The sequence below is a fragment of the Caretta caretta genome, chromosome 3, assembly GCF_965140235.1.
Source record: "Caretta caretta isolate rCarCar2 chromosome 3, rCarCar1.hap1, whole genome shotgun sequence".
Classification (NCBI taxonomy): domain Eukaryota; kingdom Metazoa; phylum Chordata; order Testudines; family Cheloniidae; genus Caretta; species Caretta caretta.
In genome coordinates, this window is record NC_134208.1 from 167,009,194 (window position 1) to 167,024,773 (window position 15,580).

Consider the following 15,580-nt stretch of genomic DNA (forward strand, 5'->3'; position numbering starts at 1 on the left):
GAACAGGTTAAAGTTTGCTACTGATATTCATCAGGAGATGGATATTTAATCTTTAATCTCTTGTTCTAGGCCCCTACTTTGGATCAACTAATTATCCCGAATAAACGATGTGTCATTCCCATTATTTATGTTTCACTGCAGCCAAAGTATCTGGACCTCGTTTTGGTAAGCACCATTCATTTCGACCCATTCAGTATTAATCTCCCTGCTAACATCTTTCCTGTCCTATGTGCTGTCCCCTATTTGCTTTTATGTTTTCCGCAGTGTTTATAAAAGGATAATCTTTTACAAAGGAGACAGAATTTTTGTGTATAAACTGCTCTGTTTGAATGCCTCATTGATATACCATCTAAACTGAAGTGTTCAGCAAGATTAGTGCATCCACTGAACTGGGTAAAAATATGGGAACTGCTCCTTTCTTTATAGCGAAAAAGGGTGGCTAATGATGCCATCTTCTTTTAAATAGGATACTTTTAGCAGATGGACTGAGAATATGAATACATGCAACAAATAAAAAATAATCAGCAAAGGAGGTAGCTTATTGTGGTGAATAAAAGCAAAAGAGGGAACAAAATACATAGATAATGTAAAGACTAGGAGCCAGAATCCATCTCAGTGAAGCTGATGTATATCACTGCAGAATAACTCAATTGAAATCAAAGAAGTTACTAATTTTTTACCTATTTGTAAGTGAGATCAGAATCTGTCCTTTATATCCTAAACATAGATGACTTCAGCTAGGCCGGAGGTATGTAAGGCTCTGAAATACAAACAATACGTTTTTTTAAAGGGACAGAATTCTAGCTTTTGAAATGTACGTCCGCTGATGTCAGGTGGCATTGACAGGCCGTCTGTGATGCAGACACTTTCTATTTAAAGAACACAATAGGCAAGTGAATTTTTGCCCTTATTCCAACATTTAGTCGGGAAAAATCCAAAACAGACATGTGGTAGTACCATTTGAATGGCATAGATCCTTAAATACATTTGTCACTTTGTGTACTTGCCAGATATGTTTTGAAAATCTAAACCATCAAAACACTCCACATTTTATCCATCACAACTCTGTCAACATGTAGCACTGTTTAGTATTTTATTTTTGTTAAATTATACTATTGTTGTCCATCTATTATGACATAAACTAGGATTTGTGCCCTTGCATTTAAATGAAAAGAATACTGTAAGAAAAAACTGAAAAATGTTCAGAAAAAGTGTTTCAATTCATTTCCACCGGTAAGTGATCTAGGGCACCTGGAAAAGAGTATGAGAAATGCAGTGAATGCAAGTGGTGGACTGGGCACCTGTCGACATCAGCTTCAGATGAGGCTCACTCAGATATTTCCAAGATACTAGACATTGAGCCTAGTTTTATGGAATCCCTGACAGCTGTGGGTGGTTTAGAGAGGACAATTACCTTTTGTCATTTTTAGTTCACTTCTCCCATTTGAAGGTCCCATCTCTAACTGACTTGTACTGCTAGCAAGGAAAGACTGAACACTGCTATTGCTGGATTCTGTCAACACCGCTACTAGATTAGTCAGAGCGGTATGATGCCTGGGGAGAGAGGTACCAAACATATTCCCAGTCTCTGATCCCCCTATGGCAGCTTATTGAGTTGTCATTGCACCTTGGAGGTAGCCCATGACATATGATAGATAAGTGATCCTGGGAAACTCATTGGCTCAGAAGGCTTTATTGGGATAAAGAGTCTATCACCCCTTAAGTCATTGGCTATGATTCAGCCTACATTGCCTGAGAGAAAAAGTTGTCACACCCTAACTGCTGTTCAGTGGCCTCTGGGTAATATTTTTGGTGCTCTCTGTGCAGAGGATAAGCTCCATGGCCCCTGGAAGGTTTGGGCTGCTGGGGAAGGATTGGCCTTAAAGAAATTGTTGTGGAAATGTTTATTTTTATTTGATTATAAAAATATAAAAAGATGCTGATCCTGCGTTTTGGTTTCCCTTCCACAATTAATGCCCACAATAAGCTCCAAATGCATTGGTTAGCCCACCAACAAATGAATAAATATACAGCAGACAAAATGTAGCAATAAACCCCCTTTACAGCACGCACGGGAACTAACCCACTCCCGAAATAGCCAGGAAAATAGGTGTCCCTTGCAGCATGTGGAGGGTTTTTTGCAGTGAGGAAAGAGTAAATTGCAATGTGGATGGTGTCCTACCAGTATCTCTCTCATATTCACATGAAGTGTTTGAGCACTTTCATGGGGGGAGGGATAGCTCAGTGGTTTGAGCATTGGCCTGCTAAACCCAGGGTTGTGAGTTCAATCGTTGAGGGGGCCATTTAGGGATCGGGGCAAAAATTGGGGATTGGTCCTGCTTTGAGCAGGGGGTTGGACTAGATGACCTCCTGAGGTCCCTTCCAACCCTGATATTCTATGATTCTATGAACCTCAGCAGTGACAATATGGCCCAGGTGTCCTTAGTGATTATGGGCTAGATCCTGATTTGGTCTACATTTGAACTATACCCTCCTACACATCTGTGTAAGCTACTTAGATCTTGGGCCCTGGTGTAGTGCCAGCATCCTCTTACTCCCACCTTGAGGCAGGTAAGTGAAAAATGGGTGGGGAATGGGTGGAGGATAGTGATCAATTGTTCTTCATGTCCACCAAGGGTAGGACAAGAAGTAATCAGCTTAATTTGCATTAAGGGAGATTTAAGTTGGATATTATAGAACTTTCTAGCTATGAGGAGAGTTAAACACTGGAACAGGTTACCCAGGGAAGTTGTGAAATCCTTGTTATTGGAGATTTTAAAGAACATACTAGACAGACAGCTATCAGGGATGTCTAGGTATACTTAATCCCTACTTAGTGCAGGGGGATGGCCTGGATGACCTCTTGAGGTCACAGGAACATAAGAATGAATGGCCATACTGGGTCAGACCAATTGTCCACCTAGCCCAGTACCCTGTCTCTGACAGTGGCCAGTGCAGATGGAATGAACAGAACAGGGCAATTATCGAGTGATCCATCCCCTGTTGTCCAGTACCAGCATCTGGCAGTCAAAGGTTTAGGGAAACACAGAGCATGGGGTTGCATCCCTGACTATGTTGGCTAACAGCCATTGATGTACCTATCCTCCATGATCTTATCTAATTCTTTTTTTAAACCCAGTTATATTTTTGGACTTCACAATACCCCCTGTCAATGAGTTCCACAGGTTGACTAAAGAAGTAGTTCCTTATGTTTGCTTTAAACCTGCTGCCTTTTAATTTCATTGGGAGACTCCTGGTTCTTGTGCTATGTGAAGGAGTAAATAATACTTCCTTATTCACATTCTCTACACCATTCAGGATTTTATAGACCTTTATTTTATCTGCTCTTAGTCATCTCCTTTCTCAAATGAACAGTCCCAGTCTTTTTAATCTCTCCTCAGATGGAAGCGGTTCCATAACCCCAATCATTTTTGTTTCATCCCTGTACTTTTTCCAGTTCTAATATATCTTTTTTTGAAATAGGGCAATCAGCACTGAATGCACTGTTCAAGGTGTAGGTGTATCATGGATTTATATAGTTGTTAGAGCTGTCAAATGATTAAAAAAATAATCGCAGTTAATCACGAGATTAAGAAGTGGTTGTGATTAATCACGGTTTTAATTGCACTGTTAAACAATAGAATACCAATGTAAAATTTTGATAAATATTTGTGGGTTGGTTTTTTTTTTACATGTTCAAATATATGGATTTCAATTACAATACAGAATACAAAGGGTACACTGTTCACTTTATGTTATTCTTTTTATTACAAATATTTGCAGTGTAAAAAAAATTAAAAATTGACAGGTCGAAGCATGAAGGGACATACAAATGTTTAGCATATCTGCCGTTTAGCATATCTGCCATGTAAATACCTTGCAGTGCCGGCTACAACAGTGCCATGCAAACGCCTGTTCTCACTTTCAGTGGACGTTGTCAATAAGAAGCAGGTGGCATTATCTCCAGTAAATGTAAACAAACTTGTTTGTCTTAGCGATTGGCTGAACAAGAAGTAGGACTGAGTGGACTTGTAGGCTCTAATGTTTTACATTGTTTTGTTTTTGAGTGCAGTTATGTAACAAAAAAAATCTACATTTGTAAGTTACACTTTCACAATAAAGAGATTGCACTACAGTACTTGTATGAAGTGAAATGAAAAATATTATTTCTTTTGTTTATCATGTTTACAGTGCAAATATTTGTAATCAGAAATAATATAAAGTGAGCACTGTATACTTTGTATTCTGTGCTGTAATAGAAATCAATATATTTGAAAATGTAGAAAAACAGCCAAAAATATTTAATAAATTTCAATTGGTATTCTATTGTTTAACAGCGCAATTAAAACTGAGATTAATCACAACTATTTTTTGATCTATTTAATTTGTTTTGCATTAATCGCTTGAGTGAACTGCAAATAATTGACAGCCCTAATAGTGGCTTTATGATATTTTCTCTCTTATTATGTATCTTTTTCCTAATGGCTCCTAGCATTCTGTTAGCTTTTTTGCACATGGAGCAGATGTTTTCAGAGAACTATCCACAGTGACTCCAAGATCACTTTCTTGAGTGGTAACAGCTAATTTAGACCCCATCATTTTGTATGTATAGTTGGGGTTATGTTTTCCAATGTGCATTACACTGCATTTATCAGCATTGAATTTCATCTGCCATTTTGTTGTCCAGTCACCCAGTTTTGTGAGATCCCTTTGTAACTCTTCATAGTCAGCTTTGGACTTAACTATCTTAAGTAATTTTGTATCGTCTGCAAACTTTGCCACCTCACTGTTTACCCCTTTTTCCAGATCATTTATGAATATGTTGAACAGCACTGGTCCCTGTACAGATCTTTGGGTGAACCCATTATTTACCTCTCTCCACTGAGAAAACTGATCATTTATTCCTACTCTTTGTTTCCTATCTTTTAACCAGTTATTGATCCATGAGAGGACCTTGACTCTTATCCCATGATTCTTTACTTTGCTTAAGAGCCTTTGATGAAGGACCTTGTCAAAGGTTTTCTGAAAGTCCAAGTACACTATATCCACTGAATCACCTTTGTCCACATGCTTGTTGACACCCTCAAAGAATTCTAATAAATTGATGCGGCATGATTTCTCTTTACATAAGCCATGTTGACCCCCAACATATCAAGCTGTGTCTGATAATTCTGTTCCTTACTATAGTTTCAATGATTTAGCATCCAATTTGTCCAAATCTTTCCTGAAATGTGGCACCCAGAACTGGTCATGATACTCTAGCTGAGGCCTTATCAGCGCAGAGTAGAGTACAAGAAATACTTCTCGTGTCTTGCTTACAACGCTCCTGCTGTTATATCCCAGAATGATGTCTGCTTTTTTAAAAACAGTGTTACACTGTTGACTCATATTTAGCTTATGACCCACTGTAATCCCCAGATACCTTTCTGCAGTACTCCTTTCTAAGGCAGTCATTTCCCATTTTGTATGTGTGCAATTAATTGTTCCTTCCTAAGTGCAGTATATTGCATTTGTCTTTCTTGAATTTCATCCTATTTACTTCAGATCATTTCTCCAGTTTGTCCAGATCATTTTGAATTGTAATCCTATCATTCAAATCACTTGCAACTCCTCCTAGGTTGGTATTGTCCACAAATTTTATAAGTGTACTCTCTTATCTAAATCATTTATGAAGATATTGAATAGAACCGGACCCAGGACCGAACCCTGTGGGACCCCACTCGATATGCCCTTCCTGCTTGACTGTGAACCACTGATAACTACTCTATAGTCTTCCCCTTCTGGAGTATCAAAGTCTTTCTGTACCTATAGTCTCAGGCAGTCTTCTCATGCACTGCACTTAAGGTGCCACTTCCCCAGTGGATGGTAGGGGAATCCAGGCCCACTCACTAATCCAGGTTCCAGTCCAGGGACCCTATACCTGGCAACTATGTCTGCTTTCCCTCAGACTCTTTTGCTTCTTTCCTCCTCCTTCCTACAGCTTCCGGTTCCTGCCCCTCCCACCTCCCCCGCTGCATGCCAGGTGTACCACCTCAAACTCTCTCCTTCCAGGGAGTAACTACAGACTAATAAACCTGGTCGCCTCAAAGAAAACCTCCTGACTCTTAGGGAGTGACTGCAGCCCACTTCTCTGCAGCCACTTTCTACATCCTGGTTTTATAAACCAAGCCCAGCTCCTCCACAAGCTGGACTTCATCAGCAAATGATGCCTTAGCATTCCCTGGTTTTCCTAAAGGTGCAGCCTATAGCTTAATTGGACTAATTTACCCCTTCAGGCCTTGTATAGGGTGGATACCTCATCACAATCCCCTTTAATAAATCCTTCCCAGAGGGATGTCTCTATCCAAAGCGTGTGCTCCTCTGTACCTGTTGGCTTTCCCCCAGCCCTTAGTATAAACACTTCTTTATGACCTTTTAATGTTACATGCCAGCAATCTGGATTTGTTTTGGTTTAGGTGGTTTAGGCTCCTCCATTCCCCAAAAGGTTCCCTAATTCCTAATAAATCCAAATCTCTCCTCTGAACACCATCATCTCATCCCTGCAGTTCTGCCTGTCTAACTGGCCCTGCGCATGGAACTGGAAGCATTTCAGAGAATGCTACCATGGAGGTCCTGGATTTTAATCTCTTACCTAGCAGCCTAAATTTGGCCTCCAGGACCTCTCTCCTGTCTTTTTCTGTGTCTTTGGTACCTATGTCTACCACAACCACTGCACATAAGTTTGTCTAGATGTATGAGCAGCACATAATGGAGGCTGCGGGAGCTTAGCCCTCCCAAAACCTCGCACCGGTGGGGCTGGCAGTGGCAGATTACCAAACGAGCCCATGGGGCCCATGCCTAGGGGACCTGGCTAATTTGGGGCCCCCAGAAAAATCTCCCTCCATCACAGCCCCAGGGCTGGAGGAGCCCTCACTCTCTGTTGCAGTGGCACTGAGATTTTCTGGTCTTGGGGCCACAGTGGGGGGAGGAGGGGAAATGAGTAAGTGGGGAGAAGAGGCGTTGTGGGGGTGGAATAGGGGCATGGCCGCAGGGAAGGGTGGAATGGAGTGGGGCCATGGGAGGGGCCACAAGTGGAAGGGACAGAACAGGGGAGGGGCTCCAGGCTTGGTGCTTTGGTCAGGGCTGGGGCCAAGCTTTCAGCCCCCTCCATGGCCCCGACCAAGCTCTCAGCCCCTCCTCCCTGCCCCGGCTGGGGGCGTGGTGAGCTGAGAGCGGGAAGCAGGGCCTCAGCCAGAAGAGGCAGGACAGGGGGATAGCCTCCCCAAAGGAAAGCCTCACCTGCTGCCCATGTCTAGATGTCTGAAGAGGCCCGCAACCCTCACATGTGGCAGGCAATTCACCATGCAGTTCTCATGGTCATAATCTAAACTATCTATATTTCTAATAATCAAATCCCCTATTACCATTACTTGTCTCTTCCTAAGAACAGGGATACCCTCGGTCAGAAAGGTATCCTCAGTGCGAGAGGCTGCTACAACATCATCTGCAATGAGGGTCCCAACTATGGGATCGTTTCCCTCCGCTCCAGCTTGATGTTCTCCTTCCCTGAGACTTTTAATCTCCTCGACAGCACAGAGGCTGTCAGACTGTGGGTAGGACTGCTCTACTGTGTCCCTGAAAATCTCCTGTATGTACCTCTCTGTCTCCCTTAGCTCCTTCAGGGTTCAACCACTCCCGTCTCAAGAGCCCATACTAGTCTCTGAGGGCCATGAGCTGCTTGCACTGAATGTGCATATATGCCACCTGCCCACAAGGCAGGTAATCATATATGCTACATTCAGTGTAATAAACTGGATATTCCCCACACTGCTGCTGGACTTCCGCCTGCATTCTTTTTACTCCTGCAGGGTTTTCATTTGTTTGTTTGTTCATTGTGTAGGGAATTTTTTGGGTGTGTGTGTGTGTGTGGATTATTGGCCTAAGTTTAGAGAATATTTGCATCAGGTCCTCTTGCTCCCTCCCTAAATTCCCTCGCAAAAATCCTCTGTTTGCTGTTCCTATTCCCTAGCTCCTCTGGTCGCTTACAAACTGTCTTTTTAAACCCCTGTTCTCCCTGAGTTAGCCACACCTGCTTGTCAAGGGATCCTAAAGGTCCATTCCAGCCCTATATTGCTACAATTTCTATGATTATTTCCCACTCCCAATGCACCACAGGGGGTGTCGCAAGTGTGTGGAGTTGGTGTCATTGCTGCGTAAAAGGATATTGGATGTGGCTGCAGCAAACAAAGGACATCCTGAATTTTGGAAGATGGGGTTCTGGATTGCAGAGGCCAGAGCAGGATTTGGCTGGCTGCAGCTTAGAGCAGCCTCTCACTGCTTTATATATGAGTTGAAACAAAAATAATGGTGTTAAATACAAGCTCTCCATGCCATAATAAGAACAACCCAGTGACTTGCTGCTGACTTAGAATGGGTATTGTGCTGCTGTTGTGACTCCCGTGTCTGCTCCTGGGTTGGGGCAGTTCATGAGTGACGTTTTCCTCAGGCCTATATCTTACTGCCCTAAAAAACATAGTGTGTATGGTGGGGGTGGTGAGGGGGAATCAACAACAGAAGATGTAATATGTCATCAGAACTCTCTCTGGGTAGAAAGTTTTTCAAAGCTCTCCAGGAGGTGATAGTGCATCTTCAGAGCACATGACACCTCAGTCCCATCTCCTTCAAACATGGGTGGCATGGAAGCAGTCGGCGATATTAATTTTTTACAATGTGTTGTAGACACTTCAGCAATGTATCTTCTGGTGTAAAGGTGTGGAGGATCTAGGTGCTGAAGTGATTAATCTCACCCCTCAACAAAAGGGATTTCCCACATTTACATTGCTCAGAAATAGCCCTTGGGAAATTTATGTGAGCTCTTAGCAAACTAAGCAGCCATCAAATGTTAATCAAAAACATGCACTTGATAACTGTAATATATATTTAAAGAACCAGAAAACATTAACATTCCAGTGGGGCTAGTCAGAGACCTATAAAAATCAAATGTTAAAGAGACACTGTCAAGGTTGAGAGGTTCAAAACTTAACCTACCCTAAAATTAACTTTTTATCTTTAAATTTCCTTTTGATACAAAAAAATCTGCGAGGACTCCAAAATAAGTGGTGCAATATGACTGAGATCTCTAATGCCTGCCTGGGTGACCCCAAGATAATGGGGGACCGGATTGTCCCTCATTCCATACATTGCTCATGGGGTCTATCTTGACCTGCCTCCACACAACTGGGAACCAGCTGCCTCTTCAGAATGGTCCTCCTTTCTGGGGTCCCACATTTGTGTATGGAGAGGGGATAGGTTTGGCTGGGTATGAGAAGATGGCATATCATCTTCCCTACACCCAAGCCGTGCAAGGAATCAGTACAAAAAGTAAAACAGGAGCTCCTCTAGTCTGGAGAATCTCCCTTAAACAAGACTTTCAGGGGCAGCCATTTGTTTGGGATACCCTAACAGTATGGCTCCATTGGAGGGTGCAGGGCATTCAAGAGACAATGTGACAATATAAGTTTTCCCCAGGCAGATAGTCCTTTGCCTCATGTGGATCCCGAAGCTCTGCTGGGCTTGGGGGCAAGACCCCATGATTCTGCTGCAGGAGTGTGTGTGTGTGTGAATCCTCTCTTCCCCAATGGAAGAATTCAGATGGAACTCCCTCATGGGTCTCATTTTAGATCTACCAGCCTTGACAGTTTCATTTTAAGAGAATGATATAGAATATTTGTCACAGCTACATTCTCAGTGAGCACAGATACCATGGTAAAAGACACAATATAAATATCCAGACAGCCAAATAGCTAGTAACTGACTATTCCAATAGCTGTCTGTCCCTTCTACCATCTATCTAAAGCAGGAACCTTTCACATGTCTTCTGTTCCCCTTTACTTATATTGGGCAACACCTTAGTCCACAAGTTGTACCACTGATTTCAGTGAGACAATTTGTGAAGTAAGGTGCTATTCAATATGGGTAAGGGGATCAGAATCTGGTCCTAAGGAGCAAACTTTTCCTTTTATTAAGCTGTGCAAGAACAACTGTGCAATCTGCAACAATTCTCTAGCTATATTGGATGCTGCATTAAGCTTTACTTTTAATGGTTTTGCAATAAAGTTAATTATAAAATAATTATATTTTAAACTTGTGGTCACCTCCTGTTAAGTACAAATATTAGTTGGGTTCATATAAATACTATTGCACCATCAGCTGCTTGCATTGCACTCAGAAGAGAAGTTCTTCTAGGTTTGATGTACCTTTCTTCCTACATTCACAGACTAATAGATTTTAAGGCCAGAATGGACCACTGCAATCATCTAATGTATGTGTAACCCTTCTGCCAGGTGGAGTCAGCAGCAACAAGGGCCAGGTTCAATATCTAGGGGTTTCTTTTTAACAATGAAACACAGAAGCGGATTCCAGTAATCTGGGAAAATTACACCCCTGGGTGCCTCTAAGAGGCAATACTTCCTCTCTCACAAGCACTAAGTCTGTGTTTAGAAAATAAACTTTTAATAAAAAGGGGAAAGTAACCCGGCATTAATTTGGGAAAACACCACAAGCATGCTTCAGAAGCATATGTACATGAGCAAAACACCCAGCCCATAATATGGTGGGCGGTGTCCTTTGCCTCAGGCTCTCACTTTACAGTGCAAAAGTCCAACAAACAAAAGTTCCTCTCTCTTTTTCTCCCAATGACTGTAACAATCAAAGTCCAGTTACTTGGATCAGGCAGCTGTTCTTCATTTCTGCTATTGTTTGTCTCCCTTTCTCTTACATGTCTAATTTTCTTCCCCTGTCTCTCTCAGCCAGGTGGCTTGCTAGCTGTATATGGAGGCTGTGACCTGCCAAGGGAAAATTTCTCAGGTATCTAGATAAGTTTTAGAGAATGCAAAGTGGGTAACATTTGATTGCAGGGAGAGAAGGGAAGCTGCCTTGGCTGAGCAGATTGGTAATGGGATATGCAGTATTTCAGCTCTAAATTGCCAGTTTGGAGGTGAACTCAGGATAGTAGCAACGGACAGCTATTAGCATCTGAAGGCTGCTGGTGGCCTGTGTGAAACAGGCTTATGTTCTCTGTCCAGTTCTTCATGAAAAAGCACCATATCACAAAAACCACTACTGTATTTATCTCTGTAGGCCGACTCAACAGAGAGGCAAATGGACTACAGCCTGATCCAAGGCCCAGTGAAGTCAATGAGAATCTTTCTATTGTTGTCAATGGGTCCTGGATCAGGCCCTGAATGAACATGGAGATTGAACTATCCCTAGAAGAGATCTACCTGCTACCCCTAGAAGGGATCTTTTAGGGTCAGTGCTGAAACATATTGCTAAGCATTGTGGGGAAACTTGCATTCCCTCTGCCCCTGTCAGATCTGTTCTGAGGGTAAAGAGACAGCGTAAGTCTCAATGGTGGTTAATCTGACACTAACATTTATTTTTAAAATGTTGATAATAATTGTACGTGGGGGAGATACTTTTTCTTATGGGGTTACTGACAGTTACAAAGTCTGAGTTGTTCTGTATGGCTGAAGACGAGATCCTAATGTATCAAAGCACATATCTTTATTGTGAAGATATATTTTAATATACCTTGTTTCAAAGGAGAATCAAGACTAGGGGAAAATGTATTTACAGCTATTTGGGACATGTGAAAAAAAAAACATCCTCACCTCTCTTTGTTTAGTGGCTAAAAATGTTTCTCTTTTAAAATAGTTCTATATTTAAACTGAAATCCACATTATGACATGGCCTGCATAAAAGTTTCGTGTGCCACTATTTTGTAGCCTCACATACGGAACCCTACTGTTGTGACTCAGGCCCCAGTCCTGCAAACATTTACATGCGTGTTTTCTGGAATATGAGTAGTCTCACTTCCTCCAATGGGACCAGTCACAACTTTAAAGTCATGCATGTGCTTAAATGTCTTGCTGAACTGGGACCTTAGAGTCTTCCACACAATAAAAGACTTGCCTCACCCAGCCTGTTAACACTACTGAAAACGCACAAGTCATTAAATACCAGAAGTAATAATAATAATAAACCTCACATCATTAGTACTGTTTTGTTTAGTTTTATTTTTCATATACTATAAACAAAGCTGTCAGGTCACTAGAACATATCCAGCTGTGCTGTACCTGAGAGCAGAATTCGGGCTTTAGTTTCTATACAGTAGACACTGTTCCAAACAAATTATACTTCCCTGGCCACATTTTGAAGGTGCTGTGTGTTAATGATACACTGCTCCAGTACGTTTTGTACAGTGGCTCTAAAAACTCTGCCCATCTGTCATGATAGCATTAGTCCTGGCGTCTCTGGTGAAAGAATCAAAATAAAAAGGGAGGAAAAAAAGTCAGTTTCTAATGGTTTCCAAATACCCATGTCTTATAAGCGTGAATTAAAAATTGCTCTCATCTTGTGGCCTTCCAGCACTATTACAGGGATAAAAACGTTAAAACTATTTAAAATAAAAAAATCCTGTTAAAAGATAAAATATACATATATTCTCAGCTATTTAAAACAACCTGTTGGTAGACACTCAGCTTTCATTTGATTTGCACTTCATTTGCATTAATAAAAAGTAAACCATAAGCATTGTGATTTACAGTAATATAAAAGCTATTACAGAAGACCTTCATCATAAGCTTCTTTGTTGTAAAGCTATTGCATCTTGCTTTCAATCACTAAACACCATTAAAAACCTTTCCTAATATAATACAGCTTGCTGTAGTACACAAATTCCTTTGCTTCAGAGAATGGCCTTATGAAACAACACTTTGTGTCTTTAGAAGCAAATAGGAGGTTACTTATTAATTTGGTTTTAAATGAAAAAAACCCCCACGTTTCCCGGCATGAGAGTCTCAGTCTTCTTCCAAGATTACTGCATAGAGACCTCCCAGATCAGATCCATCCAAAATGTCCACAGCACCTTGATGTTCTCCTTGATATTCTAATGTTGAACCATTTGCCTTTGACATCTGCACCAGTTCTTACGCAGGCAGGATGTAGATACCCAAATAAACTAATGTCTCCTCTCTTGTGAAAAGTGCCATTGACTCCATATTTACCTCCGTTTTGCATTTTCTCCAAATGATGATGCCTGAAAGAACACAGTGTCCCCAACACTGGGCCAGTTTGTTGATTTAATACTGCCATGAAAGAAGAGAACAACCTACTGAATAGCTAACATCACATCCAAGAGTTTTCTAGAGAAGTCTCCAATGGCACATGAATAGTTACACTGACTTCGGTGGAACTACTTGTATTTAAAGTTAGGCACATACTACAGAATCTGACCCAAAGCTTACTGAACTCAATGGCAATCTTTCCACTGACTTCAGTGAGCTTTGGATCAGGCCCTATGTGCTTTGATGAATAGGGATGGACTTAACCACATACTTAAAATGTGCGTTGCTGAACTAGGACCTAACCACAGACCAGGACTGAGACTGTTAACGTTTGAATTTAGCAAGATTATAACCCAGATTAATATTGCTGTGTGTAAAGCATGAAAGCTTACAGGTAAACAAAGTGAAAAATATGATTTGAACTAGAACTGTAAGAACTAGGCGCAAATACAATCGCTGTCAAGCAACCTCACTTATTGACTTTTTTAAAAAGGTTGAAAGTCTAGACAGAGCCTTGTTAAAAAGACCTTGAAGAAAATTCTCTGAAAATGAAAAACAACTTTTTAAATGGCTATTTTTGAGGTAGGGGGTCATTACCATTTCCTCCTTGTCTTTTTGATGCTAAATTCTCAACTGGCATGCAAACATATGCCCCCATCTCCAATGTTTCCATCCTACTTCGACCAAATTCACAAAGCTGGAAATAGCTCTGTATATTACTTTAGGGTTTCAGCAGATCCTGTATTCAGAATAGTTTGAAAACTGCCTAGTGGCTTAGGGACATGATTTGTCTTTATTGTGAGTCCAGTAGGCAAATAGCAGTGAGCTCACATGCTTAGAGGACTTAGTTTGTGCAGGCATGTAACTTAAATACCTGCTTGGCACTGTTCTCCAGTAGCTGAACATTCTCGATGATGCTTTCTTTTCATCCTTCTGTTCTGTCTTCCTTAGCAGGAGACTCAACAGCTGTAACAACACATGGAAGATACTTGGCAGCTGCAAGTCACAGATGCTAAGCTCAGTAATGTACTTTTCCTGTACACGCATCTGAGTGTTTTGCTGGCTGCTTGAAAGTTTTCACTGGTGTCTGAATGGCTTGCTCCACGACTAGCTACAATATGCTGATGGTTGTGTCCAATCACCCCTGGAGTACAGGGATCAATCTAACTGATGAGCAAGATGACTTACCTCCTCCTTCAAGATGCTGCTATCATTTGCCCCTATTTATTGGTAAGAGATTTGCATGCTTTAGCAGCTTACAGGGCCAATCAGAGTGGGGGTCAGGAGGGCCATTTGGCCTGGGCCTCAAGCTCAAAGGGGGCCTCAAATGTAGACACTTGTTAATTTTTTGGCATTTGATAAATTTCGCAACTTGTTTTTATGTGCACGAAAGCTAGATTTTCCCTTACTAATTAGTGCATTTGCCCAGAAAAAGGCTAGAAAAGCATTTGTTAAATAAAAAAATATTCTTTTTTATACTCTTTTTTGGCGCCTTATTTTGTTTTCATGTATCGTCATTTTTTATTAGTATTGTGGCTAGGGGCCTCAAAAGCTGGAAGTGGCCTGGGACTCTCTGGACCTCTGAAAGGACCTGGTAAGCATACATTTAAGAAAGTGATCTTGTATACAATGCTACTGGGCCTTTGTTTTTATACTGAGAGACATATTAAGACACGGAATCCTTACTACATATCATATTTAAAAGTAATAGAATATACTTGCCAGGAAAAATAATAGTTAAACCCAAACTCTTTGCAGGATTTCCTCTTCCTTTTCTTTTTGTCTTTGCAAAACGGTGTCTAAAACCTAAGATTTCCTTCAGACAAAAAACTCAGCACACCTGTCCATTTTTTTTGAATATTAACATTTGATGGACATGCCGGGTTTGATAAATACGTGCAATCAGAATAATAAAATCAACAGAAACAACTCTTCCTGGGTAATGTCAAGAGGCTCACTCAGTAATATGGTAACACCCTGATACATAGAAAGAGCCGATGGTTATATTACTGTATAACGTTTCTCTCAACAAAAGCTCACTGCTGTAATGATCACTGTTTTGTTTCTGAAATTTATATGGCAAGGATTTGAAAAGCTGTTTAAACTATGTAAATAAATAGATTAAAAAATACATAAACACTAAGATTTTCTTAAGAGTGCAGCAAATATAAAGCAACATACATATACCCACAAACACAAAGAATCCAAAACACAATAACAAACTTCACTAAAACCTACGCCAACATTTTCAAATGTGGGTGCTATAACCAGGGCATTAAAAGTTCCAGCTACAGCTGGTCAGAAAAATCTTTTTCTTTTTCCTCAGAAAATTTCAATCAAAATAGTTTTCATTGCGATTTTCTGTGGAAATTTTTGACTTAAAAATGAATGCCAAACATTTTGAGCTGAAAAGCTTTTGTTTAATGGGTTTTTGTTTTTTCAGAAAAGTCAAAATTCTCCATGGAAAGCAGACA

At 40.9% G+C, this 15,580-nt stretch overlaps 1 long non-coding RNA gene across 1 annotated transcript in view; it reads left to right on the forward strand.

Moving 5' to 3' along the window:
• LOC125634947 (uncharacterized) overlaps positions 1–15,374 on the forward strand; it is a 193,325-nt gene extending 177,951 nt beyond the window's left edge. Inside the window, exons 6-9 of the long non-coding RNA XR_007356092.2 lie at positions 70–165; positions 10,788–10,845; positions 14,058–14,336; positions 14,635–15,374. This is a non-coding gene — a long non-coding RNA (uncharacterized LOC125634947). The remainder of the gene's footprint in view (positions 1–69; positions 166–10,787; positions 10,846–14,057; positions 14,337–14,634) is intronic.
• Positions 15,375–15,580: the final 206 nt, after the last annotated feature.